Source organism: Ornithorhynchus anatinus, chromosome 1 (genome assembly GCF_004115215.2).
Source record: "Ornithorhynchus anatinus isolate Pmale09 chromosome 1, mOrnAna1.pri.v4, whole genome shotgun sequence".
In the NCBI taxonomy this organism is placed as follows: Eukaryota; Metazoa; Chordata; class Mammalia; order Monotremata; family Ornithorhynchidae; genus Ornithorhynchus; species Ornithorhynchus anatinus.
In genome coordinates this window covers 138,085,193-138,107,734 of record NC_041728.1, presented here as the reverse complement: position 1 = coordinate 138,107,734, position 22,542 = coordinate 138,085,193, and the positions used below count along the sequence as shown (strand labels likewise).

Sequence of the window (22,542 nt, the reverse complement as noted above, 5' to 3'; positions counted from 1 at the left end):
GATTTGAGGCCAGAGGCAGGATGTGGGAGACAGGTTGGTGACAGGATAGAAGAGATAGAGATACAATGAGAAGGTTCGCATTAGAGTATTTATTAAGCGCTTGCTATGTGTCAAGCACTGTTAGAAGTGCTGGAGTAAATATTACTGATTGATTCAGTAAAAACAAGTTAATCAGGTCCTGTTCCATGTGGGGCTCACAGTCTAAGTAGGAATAAAATAGGTTTCGAATCCCCATTATACGGTTTTGGAAACCCAGGCACAGAGAAGTTAAGTGACTTGCCCAAAGTCACATAGCAGGTAACTGGCAGAGCTGGGATTAGAACCCATGTCCTCTTACTCCCAGGCCCGTTCTCTTTCCATGAGGCCAAACTGCTTCAAATCAAATTCAAAATATTGACGGTAATAATTACACCAGTTTTGCTCATGTAACCATATTTACTGTGCTATTCTTGCTGTTTTAAATATATTTATATTGCTCTAGTCACATTTATTGGCTACTGGGGCACATTACTACGTTATTTTCTACAGGAAACCTAACTTGGTTTAGCACTTTTTTGCTTAACACTCTATTTAAGGAATCATTATTAAAAGCTGCAGCAAGGTTATAGCTATATCTGTTTCCTAATGAAATTGGAGAAGCAATGATAGGAGATGCTGTCCATGAATCTGACATACACAAGGCAGCTAAACTCATTAAGTTATGATCAAAGAGATAGGTCGGGAGACATTTTAGGCATAGAATTTCACAAACTCCAGCATTTCTTTCCATTCATTGGATATTTTTATACTAGATCACACTAATATCCCTCTTCTTACCAACTTCCCCTACTTCCTCATCCTTTGCCCCAGAAACTAACACAGCTTTTCCTGGGCAAGTTTCATTAGTATATTTTTACATAGGTATCCTATAAAAAGAAAAAAAATGCACTTTTTCTCAGAACACATTCCATCTATTGTAATGTGCACAGCCCTTGTACATTTAATCTCTACTAAAGCCTGCTTTTGTCTGTACTTTTAGGATAAATGCTATTGTGAAAATATCCCTTCCAGTATCCAATTGCTGGGTAGATGAAAGAGCAGAGCTCTGAAAATCAGGAGCCATGAGTTCTAATCCCAGATCTGCATGTAGCTGTCCCAGTGGGAACATAACTGAGAGGTTGTGAGTATGAATGGTATTGTGCGTGGCACAGTGGATAGAGCAAGAACCTGAGATTCAGAAGGACCTATATTCTAATCCTGGCTCCACCACCTGCCTGCTGAATAACGTTGGGCAAGTCACTTCACTTCTCTGTGACTCAGTTACCTCATCTGTCAAATGGGGATTGAGACTGTGAGACCCAGATGAGACAGGGACTGTGTCCAACCTGATTACTTTGTATCTACCCCAGTGTTTAGGACCGTGCTTGACACATAGTAAACACTTAAATACCATCATCAAATACCATCATCATCGCTATCATTAAAATAATAGAGGTGGTATTTTATAAGCTCTCATTATGTGCCAAGCATTATAACAAGCACTGGAGCAGGCAGAACATAAGGAGAGTTGACACATCCCCTTTCCCACATGGGGCTCACAGTAATTCCTCTGGGCAACGTTTTGGTCTAGAAGTCTCAGATAAAGACACAATGACAGTTTCTGTCATCACTATAGAATTTGGGAACACTCTCCCAACAATTGTCAATGTGGTAATGAAAGAAATAACCTAGTGCATACCTGTGGTGTCAGCCAAGATGGGCAAACTACAATACAACTTCTCCATAATGCCAGGTTCTTTAAGAACACAATCCCTGCACCCTATAACTATACACTGTAAGCTTCTTGTAGGCAGGGAACTTGTCTACCAACTCTCTTATAATGTATTCTCCCAAGCACTTAGTACAGTGCTCTGCACACAGTAAGCACTCAATAAATACCATTGATGACAATGATGAAGTGCTTAGTTGATTGGATACTGCAAAGGCTCAGCCATTCAGAGAAATCAATGATCTCTCAATACATCTTCCAGAAAGAGAAGTCTATAGACATTTTAGGACTGGAAGCTCAACTTTTTCTTCCTGACCTTTAGCCTAGACTGCTTTACAAGAATGAGAATCCTACTTTGGCTTTGGCTGTACGAATAAGCTACTCATTTTGGGTCTGGCACTCAGCCCCATTTCAGCTGGCTTCACTTTACAGTCAACGCACTCACACTGCACTGATGAGGATGGAGTCTCTGGTGGCTCAGATCTGGGGCTTCAACCTGAGGACGTGCACGGTGGAATTGATTATGGTGATAGCGGATCGCTCCCGCACCATTTGGGGGAACCCTTTTTAGAAGATACCTGTGTGAACTATATTCACAGAATGTCTGTTCTATACTTTTGTCCAAACCCAAATATTGCCACCCTTAAATGAGTATAATTCAAAGAAAACGAAGCTCTGAGATCTAGACATAAAAATGAAAAGCAAATCATATATCTTTTTGCCTAGAAAATTATAGCTCTCTGAGCGTAGGTATATTTGAACTCCAGCCACAAACTTTAAGAAAGCAAAATATAGAAAACCATTTCCCACATTTTCTTTGAATAACATTTTTGAATTTGAGGGTTTTTTTCCCCACTTTACTAGAAGGCTCGGGAAAAAAAAAATGTCGTTTCAGTGAATGGATTGTTGCTCAGTGAAGAAAAAACAGTAAAGAGAAAGACAAAATGAAAATGGGAAGCAGTGATCTTCACATTTGAAGAGGTTTGTGAAAACAACTTTATCCATAGGTCCATGTAAGGCTCAAAGATCTAATGTTTTGACCCACAGTCTCTTCTACACTTAGTAATAGTAGAAGTCAGACTAGTCAATCGCATTTATTGAGCACTTATTGTGTGCAGAGCACTGTACTAAGCTCTTGGGAGATTACAATGTAACAATAAACACACACAATCCCCAGTCACAACGGAGGAGGAGAAAGACATTAATATATAGTACAGATATCTACATAAGTGCTGAGGGGCTGAGAGGGGGGATGAATAAAGACAGCAAGTCTGAGTGATGGAGAAGGGAGTGGGAGAAGAGGAAAGGAGGGCTTAATCGGGGAAGATCTCTTATACTAATAGTAGTAGTGGTAACAGTGTTCTGCACATAAGTAAGCACACAATAACTACGATTGAATGAATAGTAACATTTATTGAATGCCCCCCTTGGTGTAGTGTACTTTATTAGTTGCTTGGGAAGTACAGATTAATGAAGTGACACATTTTCTGCTCACAAGAAGCTTATTCTCTAATGGAGGAGTCAAACCTAAAAATATCTGCAACAATGTTGAAATGAATAGAGCAGAAATAAGAGGGTGAAAATAAGTTCACAGGTGCTAGAATTTGGCTGAGGTGAGGTGATGGTGTGGCTCAAAGTGGTGGGAAATCAACTGGGGAAAACACGTTGGAATAGGTAGAATTTTGGAGGATTTTCAATCAGTCAATCATTTAACCCATCAATGGTGTTTACTGAGAGCTTACTGTGTGAAGAGCAGTGCATTAACAGCTTGGGAGAGTACAATATAAAAGCCACATTTCCTGCCCACAACAAGTTTACACTCTAGAGGGAAGTTAGTACATAAATTACATATTTGTACCTAAGGGCTGTGGGGCTGGGAGAGAGGATGAATAAATGGAGCAAGTCAGGGCACGAAATACACATGTTGATCTGTAGTAAGAGAGTAGTGAGGTTGGAGGGGTCAAGGTGATTGAGTGCTTTAAAGCCAGTAGTGAGGAGTTTCTGTTTGATGTGGAGATGGATGGACAACGACTGGATGTTCTTAAGAAGTAGAAAAACATACACTGAGCATTTTTGTAGAAAAATGATCTGGGCAGCAGAGTGAAGTATGGACTGGAGTGGAGAGAGACTGGAGGCTGTGAGGTCACAAGAAGGCTGCCACAGTAATCAAGGCAGGATAGGAAAAATGTTTGGACTAATGTAGCAGCAGTCCGGATGGAAAGGAAAAGGCAGATTTTAGCAACGTTCTGAAGGTCGAATTGATAGGATTTAATAATGGACTGAATAGGTGGGTTGAATGGGAGAGAGGAGCCAAGGATAACGCCAAGGCTATGGGCTGGTGAGACAGGAAGGATGGTGCCACCTACAGTGATGGGAAAGTCTGGGGGAGGACAGAGTTTGGGTGGGAAGATAAGGAGCTCTGTTTTAGACATGGGAAATCTGAATGAAGACCGCAGGAGACCTAAATTTGTTCCATATTAAAAATACTCGGGCCGCCAAAGCTAACAATCTTCTTTGCAAGAAAGTCTGTGAAGCCACTGAGTTTGTTATAGCCATAGGAAAGGCACCAGAGCGTACACTGCCGAATGAAAAAGCAAGCTTGAGTCGCTTTTATCCTTTAAATTGAGAATCTTTTAACCTCATGTGGGTAAAGATTTTGAATGAAGAGAACGGGAGTATTTACCTACTGGGGGCAAACATTAAACCAGCTGCTAACTGATCTTAACTGATAAAATTTCATTTGGAAACACCTAGACCTACTGAAAGCCTTTAAGTCAGCCAGTCAATCATATTTATTGAGAGCTTACCTTGTGCAGAGCACTGTACTAAGCACTTGGAAGAGTACAATATAACAGGCACATTCCGTGCCCACAGCAAGCTTATGGTCTTGAGGCCTTTAAGTACCCAGGACACAAAGTGCAATGGCATTTTTAAACAAAAACGATCTTCCCCATAGTTTCTGGTTATCAAAGACTTTTCTCACAAACATGATGTCTGCAGTGTTAGAAAATGGTTTAGAATGCTGTTACATTGGCTTTCTGACCAGTTCCTCTAGTAATTATAGCTGCTAGACCCATCAGCCCCACTGCATCCAGTCCATGCAAACTTTTGGAAATATCTCTGCCTGTCATACTCTAAGCCTGAGAGAATATTTTACCCTAGACACTGGCTTCCGGATTCCTCCACTGGCTTAACCTAGAAAGGAGAAAGGAATTGAGGCTCTCCTTCCTTGGATACCATGGAGCAGCAATGCGAAGCTGCACAGACCGTATATATTTTGAATACATGTTTTGCTTTCGCTCTTTCACTGTCTGCAATTGACACCTCCAAAACTGGATCCCCTTTAAAGGTCAATATTTTGAGCACTGGAAATGGGACTCTCGCTCAACAATACTATACGTACGGGATCCAGGAAGTAGATGGGTTTAAACTGGTAAACCGTTTCAGACAAAGTGTGTGTGCGTATGTGTGTGCATGAGTGCAAATGTGCGTATGTGTCCTTCCAAATGGCGAGACAAAGAAGAGGGAGCTTCTGGGCAATCCTGAGAAGCACTTAACTTCTCTCCACCTGTTTCCTCAACTGTAAAACGCGGATTAAATCCTTAACCTTCCTACTGCTTTGTGATGGCAGAATAAGCTGTTTTCCCGGGCACGAAGGACACACCAAGAAAATGTGAATGACTCAGCACAAGCCAACACCACTTCTGCAAAAACAACTCGAGCCCATGATCTGCTGGCAGTAGTGTCTGAACAATTTAACTCCATGTCAGGGCAACTCTATCATAGTGTACTCTCCCAAGTGCTCAATACAGTGCTCTGCATACCAAAAGAACTCAATAAATACCACTGATTAAGAGACATTCTTTTGAATGGCACTGTCCACAAAGGATACATGTCTATTTTTATGGACCAAGCATGTGTGAAATTGTCTCTCCAAAACACAACTTCATTTTCAGCAGCAGCAGCAGCAGCGTCATCTTGGACTAAGGACAACACTACTTTGGAAATGACTCTTCCGAAAATTTCAATCTTGAGTAACCGAAAGCAGGACATTTCTGTGGAAGACATGCATCCCTGGAAAGCATAACCATCTTAGGCCAACAATTTAATTTTGCCAATAATTCTTAGGCTAATTTAAATAAATGAACAAAGTAAAACATAATGGGTTGTCAATCTCAAAGACCCCCTAGGGGCAGTTTCCAGGACTCTCTAGTAGAGACTCTATCTCCAACAACAATATTTTCATTAGGCCTATTTAGCACAAAGCATTTTATGGGTGATTGGGGAATTTAAAGATACAGAAGACATGATCCTTGCTCTTAAGGAATTTACATAATTTGATCCAGCTCCTCTAACTTGTCTTCCATATCTTTATTTCATTCCTTCAACTAACTACTATTACTGAGTCACTAGCTAGGTCAGGATCAGGACTATTCCAAAAGCCATAATAAGAGATCCTTTAATCCTGGCCACCAACCCTAAAGAGAATATTTGACAGGGCACGTCTAACCTTTCATTCTCTGCAGGACTCAGCTTGTCCTCGAATCACTTTCTGTCTTTGCTCTTCACCATCACTTCTGAGTCTTGTTTTCCCCTAAAGCCGAGCAAGGAAGGTTTCCTTGGAGCTCAAGAGTACAACGATTGGCCCAGTTAGGGAGTAGCCTATTGGGATTTTGCTGGAACAATAATAATGATAATAATAGTATGTATTAAGTGCTTACTAGGTGTCAAGCACTTTTCTAAGCCTTGGAGTGAACACAAGATAATTAAGTTGAACACAGTCCCTTTCCCACATAAGGCTCACAGTCTTAATCCCCATTTTACAGATAACTGAGGCCCAGAGAAGTGAAGTGACTTGCCCAAGGTCACACAGCAGAAAAGTGGCAGAGCCTGAATTAGAACCCAGGTCCTTCTTATTCCCAGGCCCATGCTCTATCCACTAGTGGGGCACGCTGGCTCTGTGACAAATCACCAGAACCAGATGGTAATTACCTAAGAATCCTGAAGCAATGTGTAAGGGAAAATGAAGCAATGTGTAAGACCTGTGGGCAAGAGGATGGTTTAAAAAAACAAAACACCCCAAAACAGCCTAAAAGACAAGAAATAAATCTCTCTACACTTCTAAAAGGAGCCATCCAATAAAGCTTGCAGGTGATCTCTTCAGAAGAAACACAAAAGAATGTACTGCTTTACCCAACAAGAGGTGAGCTTAGATCTGTGTCCTGCCCACAGTAAGCGCTCAATAAATATGATTGATTGACTGAAAAATAATAGTAGTGATATTTATTAGGTGCTTACTATGTGTCAAGCACTTTTCTAGGCACCGGGGTAGATACATGGTAATTGGGTTGGACAGAGACCTTGTCCCACATGGGGCTCACAGTCTACAAAGGAGGGAGAATAGGTATTGATGGAATGTTTTATCATAGAAACTTCCAAGAGGGATGTGAATTGATCCATGGGCTGAAGGTCCATAATGGGTTTCTAAATGAATGGGTGGCATCACCCATCATGATTGTCAGATAAGTCTTGCTTCTGAGACTTAAGAGCCAAGAACCTGTGGGAAGAGATGATTACAGTGATAGATTATAGCACTATCCCCAGTGCTTAGTACAGTGCCCTAGACAGAGTAAGTGCTCAGTCATTATTATTGATTGTTGCCCATCCCCTCTCCTTTCTCTTATTCTCAGATTGTGATTCCCTTAAAGGCCAGGGATAGCATCTAATGTTCAACTGTGTGTGGCTTTTTTACCCCCAGCACATTGCACAGTATTCTGCACGCAGTAAGTCCTTAATAAATGTCATTACTACACCGACAACTAGTGGTATGGATAGCGCTTCTCGGCAAGCACTTTATCTCCGCCATTCATGTTTTCATTGGCCCAAGGAGAGTAACGGGCAAGCAGGTAGGCAGAGGTTCAGAACACTGAAGGAAACGCAAAAGCTTTTTAGGTGCAGGACCCATTTTTAGCTGAAGTGTTCGCAGTATAGCACCCATGCTGTGCACAAGGCTGTGATCTAGGGAGACAGTTACTTTGATGGCAGGAGTAGAAAAAATCACATTTATTAAGCTACCGTGTGCAGAACATTGGGAAAAATACTTGGATGAGCATTAGACATGCTTCAAGGCCCTGCAGGGGCTCACAATTTTAGAGGGACAAAATAGGAGTCGGATATATAAGACACTATAGATTCTGGGTTTTTTAAATGGTATTTGTTAAGCGCTTACTATGTGCCAGACACTGTTCTAAGCACTGGGGTAGATAAAAGGTAATCGGGTTGGACACAGGCCGCGTCCCACAGTCTTAATCCCCATTTTTTACAGATGAGGTATGAGAGACACAGATAAGTTGTCCAAGGTCACACAGGAGAACCCAGTCCTGACTCTCAGGCCAGTGCTTTATCCACTAAACCATCACCACCCACCATAGCGAAAGTTACAGATATAGAAGAGAAGTTAGGGACATTGGGTTGTACAATGTGCACCGTTTGGACAGGTATATGGAGGGCACCTTTTAGCACCTTTACTCCAATTATCCAGTTGTCACTGGAGACCAGCAATGGACAACTGATCTGACCCAGTAAGAACAGGATTCACAGATTTAGGTAACAGAATTTGGCCAGGCTTTATCGTCCAAGACATCTTGAACCAGCTTTTTAAAGGCAAATTATGGACCTTAAAGAAGCCAGAGAGGAGAAGTTTGCTAGGGAAAATACCTATCTCACAAAATGATTGATCTGACTCACCCATATACCTTTCCCTTGGCTTCATTTTTCTATCCATATACTTGTGTTGACAGCTTGTGAGGGAGGGCAGGGATCATGTCTTCTGACTCTACTGTACTCTCTCATATGTTTAAAACTCTGCGCAATATAGCTACTCAATAAATACTACTGTTTGATGCTAGAACCCAGCTAACAGACTTTGCTCCTTCAATGCCAACCTATTCACTGTACCTCAATCTCCTCTACCTTGCTGCCGACCCCTCTTCCACATTCTGCCTCTGGTCTGGAACTCCATATCCCTTCAAATCCTAATAACTATCGGTCTCCGCATCTTCAAAGGCCTCCAAAAATCACATCGCCTCCAAAAAGTCTTCCTTGACTAAGCTCTCATTTCTCCTTCTCGCCATTCCTTTAGTGTTGCCTATGCACCAACGACTTGATATTCACCCCACCCCACAGCATTTACATACATATCCATACACATGCCATCCCTTACCTAAAATTGATTTTAATGTCTATCCCTGACTCTAGTCTCTAAACCCTTGTTGGTAGGAGTCATACCTACCAACTCTATCATACTATTCTCTCCCAAGTATTCTGCACACATTAAGTGTTAATAAATACCAATGACTGAATGATTAATAATAATGTTGGTTTTTTTAAGTGCTTACTATGTGCACAGCACTGTTCTAAGCACTGGGGGAGATACAGGGTAATCAGGTTGTCCCACGTGAGGCTCACAGTTAATCCCCATTTTCAGATGAGGTAACTCAGGCACAGAGAAGTTAAGTGACTTGCCCAAAGTCACACAGCTGTCGAGTGGCAGAGCCGAGAGTCGAACCCATGACCTCTGACTCCGAAGGCCAGGCTCTTTCCACTGAGCCAAAGAGGATGGTAGTGTTGTTGACTAAGATGTGAAAGCTAGAGGGTGGAGAGGGGTTGATTGATTGAAGCCAAAAAAGAAGCCTCTTAGCAAATGTTCTATTAAAGAATTGGCTGACAAATTTAGCAAATACAATTTGTTAGTCATTCTAAAAGCTGGTTGATTTATTCTCTGTAGCTTCCAAAATACTATTTTCTCATTCCCCCCACCCCACATCTATATGATCGTAGAAGTCCCAAGGCTGGAATAGTATGTGTTGTGCATTAATTTCTGCCCAAACACATGTGAAAATATTTTTGCAGCTGACTCTGGCTTTGGCGTAAAGATTTGTTGTGGTTTCAACAGAAGGGGGACCATACTGGAGCATTAACCGCAGCTGTTTGCAGTATTCCACCACCTGAACGATATTTTTCCAACTCGCCTGGGAGCAGGTATCTGACATATCTATGGTTCTGATTGCTCTAATTTGATTTTTGACCCTCTGTGAAGCTGTCTGCTTGGGTGACCCCAAGAATTCCATGGCCATCATTTGAAATTAGTTCGTAACAATTCGGTAACAATTAGAAACCAGGCTATTGCTGCCCACTTAGTTCTCCTACACTGCAGGGGTCACAGGCATTCCTTAATAACTCTGCATGAAATAAAAGTTGTGTGAGGCTGTGATGAGGCACCGTGTGCTCAACTCTTTTATTCTGATTCCATAACTCTTTTCTACACTGACAGACACATTTATTGGAAGAATATTCCCTATTTCCCTAATGGTGCTCTATCTAAAAGGTGTGGTAAAATGTGGATGCATCTAATAACCAATGAATAATAATAATAATAATTGTGGTGTTTGAGCGCTTACTATGCATAAAACACCGCACCAAATGCTAGGGAAGACACAAGCTAATTTGGTTGGACATAGTCCCTGACCCACATGGGGCTCTCAGTATCCATCCCCATTTTATGGATAAGCTAACAGGCACAAGAGGTTAAGTGATTTGCCCATGGTCACACAACAGAAACGTGGCAGAACTGGGATCAGAACCAAGGTCCTTCTGACTCTCAGGCCCGTACTCTATCCATTACGCCACGTTGCTCTTTAAAGCCATTGCTATTCGCTAAAGCTTCTTTCAGTAGGTGAATAAAAATCTAATGTACTTCTAGAAGCTGGAGAGAAGGTAGAGATTTCAATATTCACATTTTACACGTTATGTCAGAAGCTGCTCTGGACATGTTTAACATGTCTAACAATCATTCTAAATAATCAGGTTCCCTTTCAGCCCAAGTGACACTGAATTTACACTCGAGGAGAATGGAAGAGTAGTTATAAAGACAGCAGGCTGGGGGACAAAAGTAACGTTGAAGAGAGCACAGGATAGGTAATACAATGGGGAGAAGGAGAGGAAGGGAGAAGAAGGGATGGGGAGGAAAGGAGCAGGAGGAAGGTGAAGAGAGGAAGGTACAGAGTTACCCTCTGTAGGCACTCACTCCCATAGCTTCAACTACCACCTCTATGCGGGTAATACCCAAATCTACAACTACAGCCCTGATCTCTCTCCCTCTCTGGAGTCTCACATTTCCTCCTGCCTTTAAGGCATCGCTACTTGGATGTCCTCCCGTCACCTCAAGCTTAACATGTCCCAAACAGAACTCCTTATCTTCCCACCCAAACCCTGTCTCCCCCCGATTTTCCCATCACTGTAGACAGTAACACCATCCTTCCTGTCTCACAAGCCCATAACCTTGGCATTATCCTTGACTCCAATTTCACATTCAACCCACATATTCAATCCACTACTATATCCGGTCAGTCCCACCTTCATTCATTCAATCATATTTATTGAGCGCTTACTGTGTGCGGAGCACTGTACTAGGCATTTGGGAAGTACAATTCAGATATAGGGACCATCTCAGGGAAGGTGGGGGCGGGAGGGTTGGGAGGAACATCCTTCATAAAGAAACAGTCCCTTGCTAAAGAAAGGGGGCACGGGAGTCAAAGGGTGGGGGGCAGGGAGGGTCTCCTATAAGGGAGGGTGCGGCCCCTATAAGGGAAGGAAATCTCCTATAGAAGAGGTCCCCGGAAAATGGGAGGGTTGTCCCTGTGATCAAGGAAGCGCCCCCCCGACACACATACCCCGTGGGGGCTGGGAGTGGTCCAGTCAGGGGTGCGTGGCCTCAGGATCCCCCTACAGTCCCTATAGGCGCCGCACTCACTGCTTCATGACATCGCTAAAATCTGTCCTTTCCTCTCCATCCAAACTGCTACCATGTTAATACAGTCACTCATCCTATGCTGCCTGGATTACTAATTCAGCCTCCTTGCTGACCTCCCAGCCTCCTGTTTCTCCCCAATCCAGTGCATACTTCACTCTGCTGCCTGGATTATCTTTCTACAAAAACATTCAGGACAGGTTTTTCCACTCCTCAAGAAACTCCAGTGGTTGCCCATTTACCTATGCATCAAACAGAAACTCACCACTGTCTTTAAAGCACATGCCCCCTCCTACCTCACCTCACTAACTCTACTACAACCCAGCCCACAACTTCACTCGTCTAGTACTAACCTTCTCACTGAATCTCACTCTTGTCTAGCTCACCGCCAGCCCCTAGCCCACGTCCTGCCTCAGGTCTGGATGCCCTCCTTCCCCAAATCTGACAGACATTTACTCTCCCTTCCTTAAAGGCCTTATCGAAAACACATCTCCTCCAAGAGTCCTTCCCTAAGAACCCCTTTCCTCTTCTGCCACTCCATTCTGCATCATCCTGATGTGCTCCCTTTGTTCTTCCCCCCTCCCAGCCCCACAGCACTTATGTAAATATCTGTAATTTATGTATACTGAAGTCGTCTCTCCCACCACCCCCACACCAGAGTGTAAGGTTGTATGAACAGGGAATGTGTCTGTTTATTGTTGTATTGTACTCTTCCAAGTGCTTAGTAAAGTGTTCTGTACTCAGTAACCGCTTAATAAATACATTTGAATGAGTTAATGAAAGGCATATGGGAAAGATAAATAATAACAATGTTGGTATTTGTTAAGCACTTATTATGTGCAGAGCACTGTTCTAAGCACTGGGATAGATACAGGGTAATCAGGTTGTCCCACATGAGGCTTACAGTTAATCCCCATTTCACAGATGAGGTAACCGAGGCACAGACAAGTTAACTGACTTGTCCACAGTAACACAGCTGACAAGTGGCAGATCTGGGATTCGAACCCGTGACCTCTGACTCCCAAGCCCAGGCTCTTTCCACTGAGCCACACTGCTTCTCAAAGCATCTCAAATATGATGGGAGGAGGACATCAAAGACACATGAAAGGTGCGATGGAGAACAGGGAGTCAAATTCATTAATGGAAAAAAATGGTTCTGCCAATCTTATCGTGCCATTTCTCGATTATGTATCTTTCCTACAATTTGGACAATGAAGTATTAACTTGCCTTTTCTATTGTATAACTGATGCAACATAATTAGCAAAAAAATCACAAAACATATTCTTGGGGAGAGTTACTGATAAAATTTAAATTTCAGCCTCAAATAATATTCTCTTAAGGATGGTTCACAACTTAAGAAGTGCCACTAAGAGCAGATGAAATGAGCTAATGAAGACGCAAATAGGTTTTGGGCCATTTTTAGTTTACGGCTACCTTCAGCTTTAAAATGACAAACATTCCATCTGTGCACCAGCTGTGTCCCCTAATCCTCTCTAATAACTTGAGCTTGTGCTGTTCCATGAGAAACTAGAACTCTTCCAAACTACATGTGGGCTGCCAGAATTGATTTTTAGACATTAGTCTCCAGTGAAAAATGGGATAAAGAGATTTTACTGGCAGGTGTTAATTTTCCGGTGAAAAGGGGAGGAGAAAACACAGTTCAGTTATTGGAATCATCATGTTTATATTTTATGGGGGCTTGCATATCCTCAGCAGTACAGTGAATAAAAATGGTGATTTGAAATGTCGAGCTGACTGGTACCTTACTAGATGATCATATGGAATTCCAAGAATTTCTCCCCAGCTCAATGTGGAACAAGGGAATCAGCTGAGCTGATCAACTAAAATTTAACTTGTTTTTTTCAAAAACCATTACTAAGTGCACTAGAGTGCACAACTAAGGATGAGGTGAAATTCTGTGAAGAGTTTAAAGGACACGATCCCCGCCGTGACAGAGCTAACGACACACACATGACACCTGTGTCAGTGGTAAACCCTGACCTAGACTATAAGCTCCTCTTCTAGACTATAAACTTACTGTGGGAGGGAATGTGTCTGCTCATTATGACACTGCACTCCCCCGAGTGTTTAATACAGTGCTCTGCACACAGTAAGTGCTCAATAAATGCAACTGAATGAACGAGTTTAAAACTTCATCTCTGCTTTCCCTCCGGCATTTAGGGAGAGAACGTCCCAGGCTTGAGGCTGAGTCCAAGACAACAAGACAAAAGGAATGAGCCAGATAGACCCGACCCCCTCAACCACCAACCCCCCTACTATCTTCCACATCCGAAAAGCTCTATTGACTCTTGGGTGTCTACAACAATGATGCGGTCAGTCATTCAGTCTATCATATTTATCAAGTGCTTACTGTGTGCACAGTACAAAGCACTACGACAATAATAACAATTATGGTACTTGTTAAGCACTTACTACATTCGTTCATTCATTCATTCATTCAATAGTATTTATTGAGTGCTTACTATGTGCAGAGCACTGTACTAAGCGCTTGGAATGTACAAATCGGTAACAAATAGAGACAGTCCCTGCCCTTTGACGGGCTACAGTCTAATCGGGGTAGATGGACAGACAAAAACAATAGCAATAAATAGAATCAAGGGTATGAACATCTCATTAAAACAATAGCAAATAAATAGAATCAAGGTGATGCACATCTCATTAACAAAATAAATAGGGTAATGAAAATATATACAGTTAAGCAGATAAGTACAGTGCTGAGGGGAGGGGAAGGGAGAGGGGGAGGAGCAGAGGGAAAGAGGAGAAAAGAGGGCTTAGCTGAGGAGAGGTGAAGGGGGGAAGGGGAGCAGAGGGAGCAGAGGGAGCAGAGGTAAAAGGGGAAGCTCAGTCTGGGAAGGTCTCTTGGAGGAGGTGAGCTCTAAGTAGGGTTTTGAAGAGGGGAAGAGAATTAGTTTAGTGGAGGTGAGGAGGGAAGGCATTCCAGGACCGCAGGAGGACGTGGCCCAAGGGTGGACGGCAGAGGGGCGGGACGTGCGGGGTGGGCAGCAGAAAGAGAGAAGGGAGCTGAGGTAGGAGGGGGCAAGGGGATTGAGAGCCTTGAAGCCTAGCGTGAGAAGTTTTTGTTTCATGCGGAGGTCGATAGGCAGCCACTGGAGGTTTGTAAGAAGGGGAGTGACATGCCCAGAGTGTTTCTGCAAGAAGATGAGCCGGGCAGCGGAATGAAGAATAGACTGAAGCGGGGCGAGATGGGAGGAAGGGAGATCAGAGAGAAGGCTGACACAATAATCCAGCCGGGATATTATGAGAGCCCGTAACAGTAAAATAGCCGTTTGGGTGGAGAGGAAAGGGCGGATCTTGGCGATATTATAAAGGTGAGACCGGCAGCTTTTGGTGACGGATTGGATATGTGGGGTGAATGAGAGAGCTGAGTCAAAGATGACACCGAGGTTGCAGGCCTGAGAGAAGGGAAGGATGGTTGTACCGTCAACAGTGATAGGGAAGTCAGGAAGAGGACTGGGCTTGGGAGGGAAGATGAGGAGCTCAGTTTTCGACATGCCAAGCACTGTTCTAAGCACTGGGGTAGGTACAAGTTAATCAGGTTTGGACTCAGTCCCTTTCCTTCATGGGGTTCACCCTCTTACAGATAAGGTAATTGAGGCCCAGAGAAGTGAAATGACTTAATAATAAATGATGATAATAATAATGATGATGGTATTCGTTAAGCATTTACTACGTGCAAAGCACTGTTGTAAGCCCTGGGGAATATACAAGGTAATCAGGTAGTCTCACGTGGGGCTCACCGTCTTAATCCCCATTTTACAGATGAAGTAACTGAGGCACAGAGAAGTTCGGTGACTTGCCTAAAGTCACACAGATAAGTGGCGGAGCTGGGACTAGAACCCATTACCTCTGACTCCCAAGTCCGTGTTCTTTCCACTAAGCCATGCTGCTTCTCTATAATAATGTTAATAATAATAATAATAATAATAATGATGGTATTTGTTAAGAGCTTACCATGTGCCAGGCACTGTTCTAAAAGCTGGGGTGGATACTAACAAATCTGGTTGGACACAGTCCCTGTCCCACATGGGGCTCACAGTCTGAATCCCCATTTTACAGATGAGATAACTGACATCCAGAGAAGTTAAGTGACTTGAACAAGGTCATACAGCAGATATGTGGCGGGGTCGGTAGTAGAACCCAGGTCTTTCTGACTCCGAGGCCCATGCTACATCCATGAAGCTATGCGGTGTCTTGTAAACCAACAATAAATGGACACATTCTCTACCCACAACGTGCTTGCTGCTGAACCTGGGACCATAACCCACTGAAACTCAAATGAGCATTGGCTGCTGCTGGGAAGAGTATATCTGCAGCTGGAATTCTTCAGTCTTGTCTTGCTGAGTTGAGCCAACAAACCTGCATGCAAGAGTAAAGCAGTTTCCTCCCCAGGAGGACTCATTGAAAATACAAACCCGTTGGGAATGTTTAGGCGATTTAAGTCACTGATTGTTGACAAGAGAGTGAAGAAAGGGAATTTCAGACATTTTTTGATTTGGAGAATTACTAGCAAACCCTGCTAATGGTCTGGAAGGTATATAGTGTCTGCCGATTATAAACTCCTTGTGGGCAGGGATCATATTTATTGACTCTAATGAAAGAGAATGGGCCTGGGAATCAGAGCACCTGGGTTCTAATCCCAGGTACACCACTTGTCTTCTGTGTGACCTTTGGCAAGTCACTTATTCTCTCTTTGCCCCAGCTACTTCATCTGTAAAGTGAAGATTAAGACCATGCGCCCCAACCTGATTATCTTCTACCTATCCCAACACTTAATACAATGTCTGGAATGACTCCCTCTACACTGTACGTTTATGGTGTGTCTACCAACTCTGTTGTATTGTACTCTCCTAAGCACTTAGTACAGTGCTCTACACAGAGTAAGTGTTCAGTAAATATTACTGCTGGACTGACTGCTCTATTTTGTCATCTACCCCTTTGCCCAAATCCTCCCTCTGGCTTGGACCTTCCTCTCCCTTTATAGCTGACATATCACCTCTCTCCCCAGTTTCAAAGCTGTACTAAAATCATATCTCCCCCAGAAGGCCTTCCCAGACTAAACCCTCCCTTCAGAATCACCTATGCACTTGGGTCTGTTCCCCTTAAGCACTCTGATATTCAGTCCTCCTCCAGCCCCACAACACATTTCATTCATTCGAACGTATTTACTGAACACTTATTGTGTGCAGAAGCACTATACTAACAGCTTGGAAAGTACAGTTTGCCAAAAGAGACAATTCCTACCCAACAATGAGCTCACATATCCATCAGTGATAATAATGATGATGGTATTTGTTAAGCGCTGACTATGTACCCAGCTCTGTTCTAAGCACTGGGGTAGATACAAGGTTATGAGGTTGGATGCAGCTCCTGTCCCACGTGGGTCTCACAATCTTAATCCCTATTTTGCAGATGAGGTAACAGAGAAGTGAAGCAACTTGCCCAAGGTCACACAGCAGAAAAGTGGCAGAGCTGGGATTTGAACCTAAATCCTTCTGGCTCCCAGGCCTATCCACCAGGCCATGTTACTTCTGCACTTCGCCTCAGTTACCACATCTGTAAAATGGGGATTCAGACTGTGTAGCTCTTTTGGGCCATGGCCTTTGTCCAACTTGGCCTCTGTGTCAGTGCTACTTAGTAAAGTGCCTGGAACATAGTAAGCACTTAAATACAATTAAAATAAAAGTGCTGTGGGGCTGAGCGTGGGCAAATATCAAATGTGTCCAAAGGGTCTCAGATCCAAGTGCATAGGTGAGGCAGAAAGGCGAGGGAGCCAGAGGAAGGAAGGCTTAATCAGGCAAGGGCTCTTGGAGATTTGACCTGAATCTAGGTGATGGAATATACTTCCGCTCCTCTGAACGAGGACTGGGATAGATTTGGGGCATCATCCAAAGTTTTAGAGACAGTTGTTCAGAACTGTTATGAACAGATGATCTATGTACAGATCTTTAAATTATATAATATGAATTACTTATTGATTCATGTAAATGTCTGTCTCCCCCTCTAGACTCTTAGCTCATTAGAGGGAGGGATCATGTCTGCTAATTCTGCTGTGTTTTAGTCTCCCAAGTGCTTAGTACAGTGCTCTGCACATAGTAAGTGCTCCATAAATACCATTGATTGACTGGTTGATGACTGCATCCTAGGGACTCACACTTAGAAACATATAAAAGATCGGAAACCAGCACTACAGGTCAGTGGCCCTGCCTATTTTGACATAGTGGCAAGAGCACAGGCCTGGGAATCAGAAGGTCATGGATTCTAATCCCGTCTCCACCACTGTCTGCTGGGTGACCTTGGGCAAGTCACTTCACTGGGCCTCAACTATCTCATCTGCAAAATGGGGATGGAGACGGTGAGTCCCACATGGGACATGGACTGTGTCCAACCTGATTTGCTTGTATCTGCCCCAGTGTTAGTACAGTGCCAGGCACATAGTAAGCGCTTAACAAATACCAGAAGTATTATTATGATTATTATTTCTTCAGAGTGATGCCGTGAGGACAAAGTCAGGTTAGTGATGGCAAAAATGCTTAAATAAAATGATGTTAGCCAAACTGTTTAAACTAGGCAATACGACTGAGGTTTGGTTTAATTTCATTATTGGTCAAGCAATTCAATTCTGTGTGAGCAGGACAATTTTTTTTCTTAAATTAAAGCAGGGGTTAGAGACCTACAGAGGTGAAGGTTCAAACAACTTTGGTTAAGCTACCTTCTCTATTAAGAACATTTCAAAATTAGTCTTTCTTTTTTTTCCTAGGTAAGAGAAAATTTCATTTTATACCAAATTACAGAAGCCAATAAATGGAGGAATTAATTTCTTTATCCTGTAAGAGTGCTGTTCAAAATTTAAAATACCCAGGGAAATATTTGAACATTCTTTTTTCTTACAGCCATCTTTGTTTTGTCACTTATAAAACCAAATATTTACAAAGCTAAGGACAGCAGTTGGGCATGCCACTATACAGAAAGGGAAAAATACTGTTTCTGGAACAGTACAGGAACTGTTCCTATGAATTAATCTTAAGAATTTAAATTAAACAGATAACCAGGTATTAGAGCCCAAAATTTCATTAAAGCCACAAAAATCTTAAGTGATACACCTGAAACCAGTAAACTGTTGATCTCATTTATTATTCATCTAGTAGCATCTTTTTAAATCCCCTTCAAAATCCAGCAAAGTTCATTATCTTTATGAAGGAGTAGGTCAGATAAAGACAAATATAGGAAGAAAACAATAAGGAATACAAGTTACAAGCTTGATTTGTCTTATTTTAGTGACCTCTTGGAAAATTAAGCAACATACTAGGGAAAAACACTTAGGGGTTATTCATCAATGAAGTTATATGGATATTTAATCTAACCCTGGACTATATTTCACTCACTGACTTTTTAAAAGATGTCTTAACTAGTTGATAAATTAATTTGGGATATTTAAAATGAGTCTGTAGATTTGTTTCTCCAATGGCATTTTCCTTATTGCTTGCAAACATGCTCATGTATTCCCTATCAAAAAAAACACAAAACCCTCTCTGACTTTAGAGCTCCCTCCTACCTTTCTTCTCCAAAATCCCTGAGCAAGATGTCTAAACCCACTGCCTCCATTTTCTCACCTCCAATTCTCTCCTTGACCCTCTGCGATCTAGCTTCCGCCCCCTTTCACTCCACAGAAACTGCCCTCTCACTAATGATCTCCTTCCTGCCAAATCTAACTCCACCCTAATCCTCCTGCACCTTTCAGCTGTCTTCAACAGTGTGGACCACCCTCTTTTCCTGGAAACATTATCCAACCTTGGCTTCGCTGACACTGTCCTCCTTCTGGTTCTCCTATCTCTCTGGCTACTCCTTCTCAGTCTCTTTTTGCGGGCTCCTCCTCTGCCTCTCACCCTGTGGGAATCCCTCAAGGCTCATGTCTGGGTCCCTTTCTATTCTCCATCTATGCCCTCTCCCTTGGAGATCTCATTGATTCCCATGGTTTCAACTACCACCGCTATGCAAATGATTCCCAAATCTACAGCTCCAGTCCTGATCTCTCCCCTTCTCTGTGTTCTCACTCCTCTTGACTTCATTTCAGGACAAACCCTATTTGATGTTTTTCTCATTGGCATAAGGCCAGTTTCTGGGCAAGCGATGAGTTATACAAAGTGAAAAAGAAGAAACAAAAGGTCTAGAAGTAGGATGGGGTTGGAGCTTGTGGTGAGAGTTATTCATGTCAAATGAAGATGATGGAGTTTCTCATCAGGACCATAGGTGACAATAATTAATAATAATAATAATGTTGGTATTTGTTAAGCGCTTACTATGTGCCGAGCACTGTTCTAAGCGCTGGGGTAGACATAGGGGAATCAGGTTGTCCCACGTGGGGCTCACAGTCTTAATCCCCATTTTACAGTTGAGGGAACTGAGGCACAGAGAAGTTAAGTGACTTGCCCACAGTCACACAGCCGACAAGTGGCAGAGCTGGGATTCGAACTCATGAGCCCTGACTCCAAAGCCCGTGCTCTTTCCACTGAGCCACGCTGCTTCTCCAATTTATTGAGTGCTTACGGTGTGCAGAGCGCCGGACTAAGCACTGGGAACTGTACAATACCACAAAACTGGTAGACGTGTTCCCTAGCAAGTCAGACTATGAACTCTTTGTGGACCAGGATCAAATCCACCCCCTCTACTGTATCACCTTCTCCCAAGCGCTTAGTACAGCACTCTGCACACAGTAAGCACTCATTAAATACCGTGGATTGATTGAAAAGCACCCAGCCATTGGGGTCGACGAATGATATTTACTGACAGCGCTATGTGCAGAGATACACAATAGATAAGGGGAGGGGGGGCTCAAAAGGGCAAATTTCACTTTTGGAAAGCTTCCATGATACCAGGTGCAGTGAAAATGAATTTTCAATGGGTGCCTTTCCCAATTAATTCATCATTTTTAACATCAATTCTGCAGAACTATCTTGTGTTGTGAAAATAGTGGCCCTGGGTTACTTATGCATACAAGTATTCATGATCTCATAAGCCACATTTAAGATTTGAACCTGTTCTCGAATTGCGATGAGATGCAAACTGGTTCTGAGACAAACCCAAGGAGAAAATGACACTGGGTAAAACCTCAATTTAGTCATTTGGAAATCTACATTGACACATATGCATAGCTCTCAACTTGAACTCTACTTATGACAAAATCTGAGTAATTTGCCACAGCAAAATCACAATGCCATGAAAGAACTGACACAAGCTATTATTTTTATAATAAAATTTCAGCAATTTTTTTTCCTCGTGATTAAGTTTGAAAAATATTCTAGTAGGAAAAATTTTGAAAGATGAATAGGATATGTGCCCATCTTTCTTCACTACTTTGATGTTGGCGTGGATGGGTTATAAAGTAGAAAGGGGAAAAGGGTGGACAATTAAGCCTTATGTAGCTCCCTGCACTCCGGAAACCAAAGATGTTCAACATTCTTACTGATGACCAGCAGGAAGCAAACTTCACATTAATGAGAACACTGAAAAAACTGCTACAACTAAAGAGGATATTGATATCAGCCATTTTGGAAGTATGCAAAATGTCAAGTACACTTTTAAAAGGTGGCTCAGTCTTTAGCTAATCAAAGGAATGCATGTAGTTCAAAATACAAAGGAGGAAATGCCATTCAAATTTAACCTAATAGACTAAAGACATGTTCACCTGAACTATAGAATAACTATTTTTTGTAGGGCAAAATATTTTACTATTGGGGACTTCTACATAGGTCATATATGTATATCTATGTACTTTATATTAATACCTATTTCCCCTCTAGACTGTAAGCTCACTGTGGGCAGGAACATGTCTAACAACTCCATTGTACTGCTGCTCTGCACACAGTAAGCATTAAATAAATATGATTGATTGATATGTGCAGGGCCAGATTAAAGTAGAGCTGTAGAGGCTGATGTTCAGGGAGCCCAGGTTAAGAAGGAACCCCAAATCAACCTGAAGCCTATAAACTCTTTGTGGGCAGGGATTAGGTCTACCAAATCCACTGTATATTGTACTTTCCCAAGCCTTTAGTTCATGGCTTTGTACACAGCAAACCCTCAAATACCAATGATTGGTTCCTTTCAATTCAATCATATTTAAGTGTTTGCTATGTCCAAAGCACTACAGTAAGCGCTTGGGAGAGTATAATAGAACAATTAACAGACACATTCCCTTCCCACAGGGAGCTTACATTCTAGAGGGGGAGATGGTCATTAATATAAATTTGATTTACTGAGTGCTTACCTTGGGAAGAGCGCTGTACTAAGCACTTGGGAATGAACAGTAGATACATGATTCTTGCCCACAACGAGTTTGCCTACTAGACCCCACAAAGCAGCCCCCTGTATGTAAAGCTCACACCTCTGTTCCATCCCCCACCCTACTTAGAGCCACCAGCAAACACAGCCAGGTGGTACATGTTTCTCCCCAATCACACCCCCTCATGAGGTGGATTACCCTCCCCTTGCTGCAGCTCTGGACTGTTGCCAAGGCTACCATGCAGGATGCATGTGGCTGCAGCCATGTGGGCTCTGTGGCCAGATCTAACCAGGCTCAGCTTCAGGAAGCCAGGAAGAGCAAAGATCCCCTAGGACTGCAGGGAGCCAGGTGAGATAGAGGATCACTCCTGAGGTGGCCTGGCATGGGCCCTGAGGTGGAAAGGTCCCAAGGCTGATGATGGGGTATTCAAACTATATGTCTGAATACTGGAATACTGGAAGAAGCAGGAGAGTGGGGTGGGGCAGACAGTTCCTGGCACCAAAAGAACAATTATGGGATGTGGGCAGGTACAAGGAACCCCACAGTGGTAAACATAACACAAAAGGATGATGGAATCGGCAGGTTGTTTTTTTCCCCAATGGCATTTAAGCACTTATTATGTGCCACGTGCTGTACTAAGCACTGGGGTGGATATAAATTCATCAGGT

The 22,542-nt window shown here is 42.8% G+C and overlaps 1 protein-coding gene across 4 annotated transcripts in view; it reads right to left on the bottom strand.

Annotated features, from left to right (window-relative positions):
* Window positions 1-22,542, bottom strand: part of FNDC3B (fibronectin type III domain containing 3B) — a 418,267-nt gene that overhangs the window by 135,770 nt on the left and 259,955 nt on the right. The gene's annotated exons all lie outside the window — the stretch shown is intronic.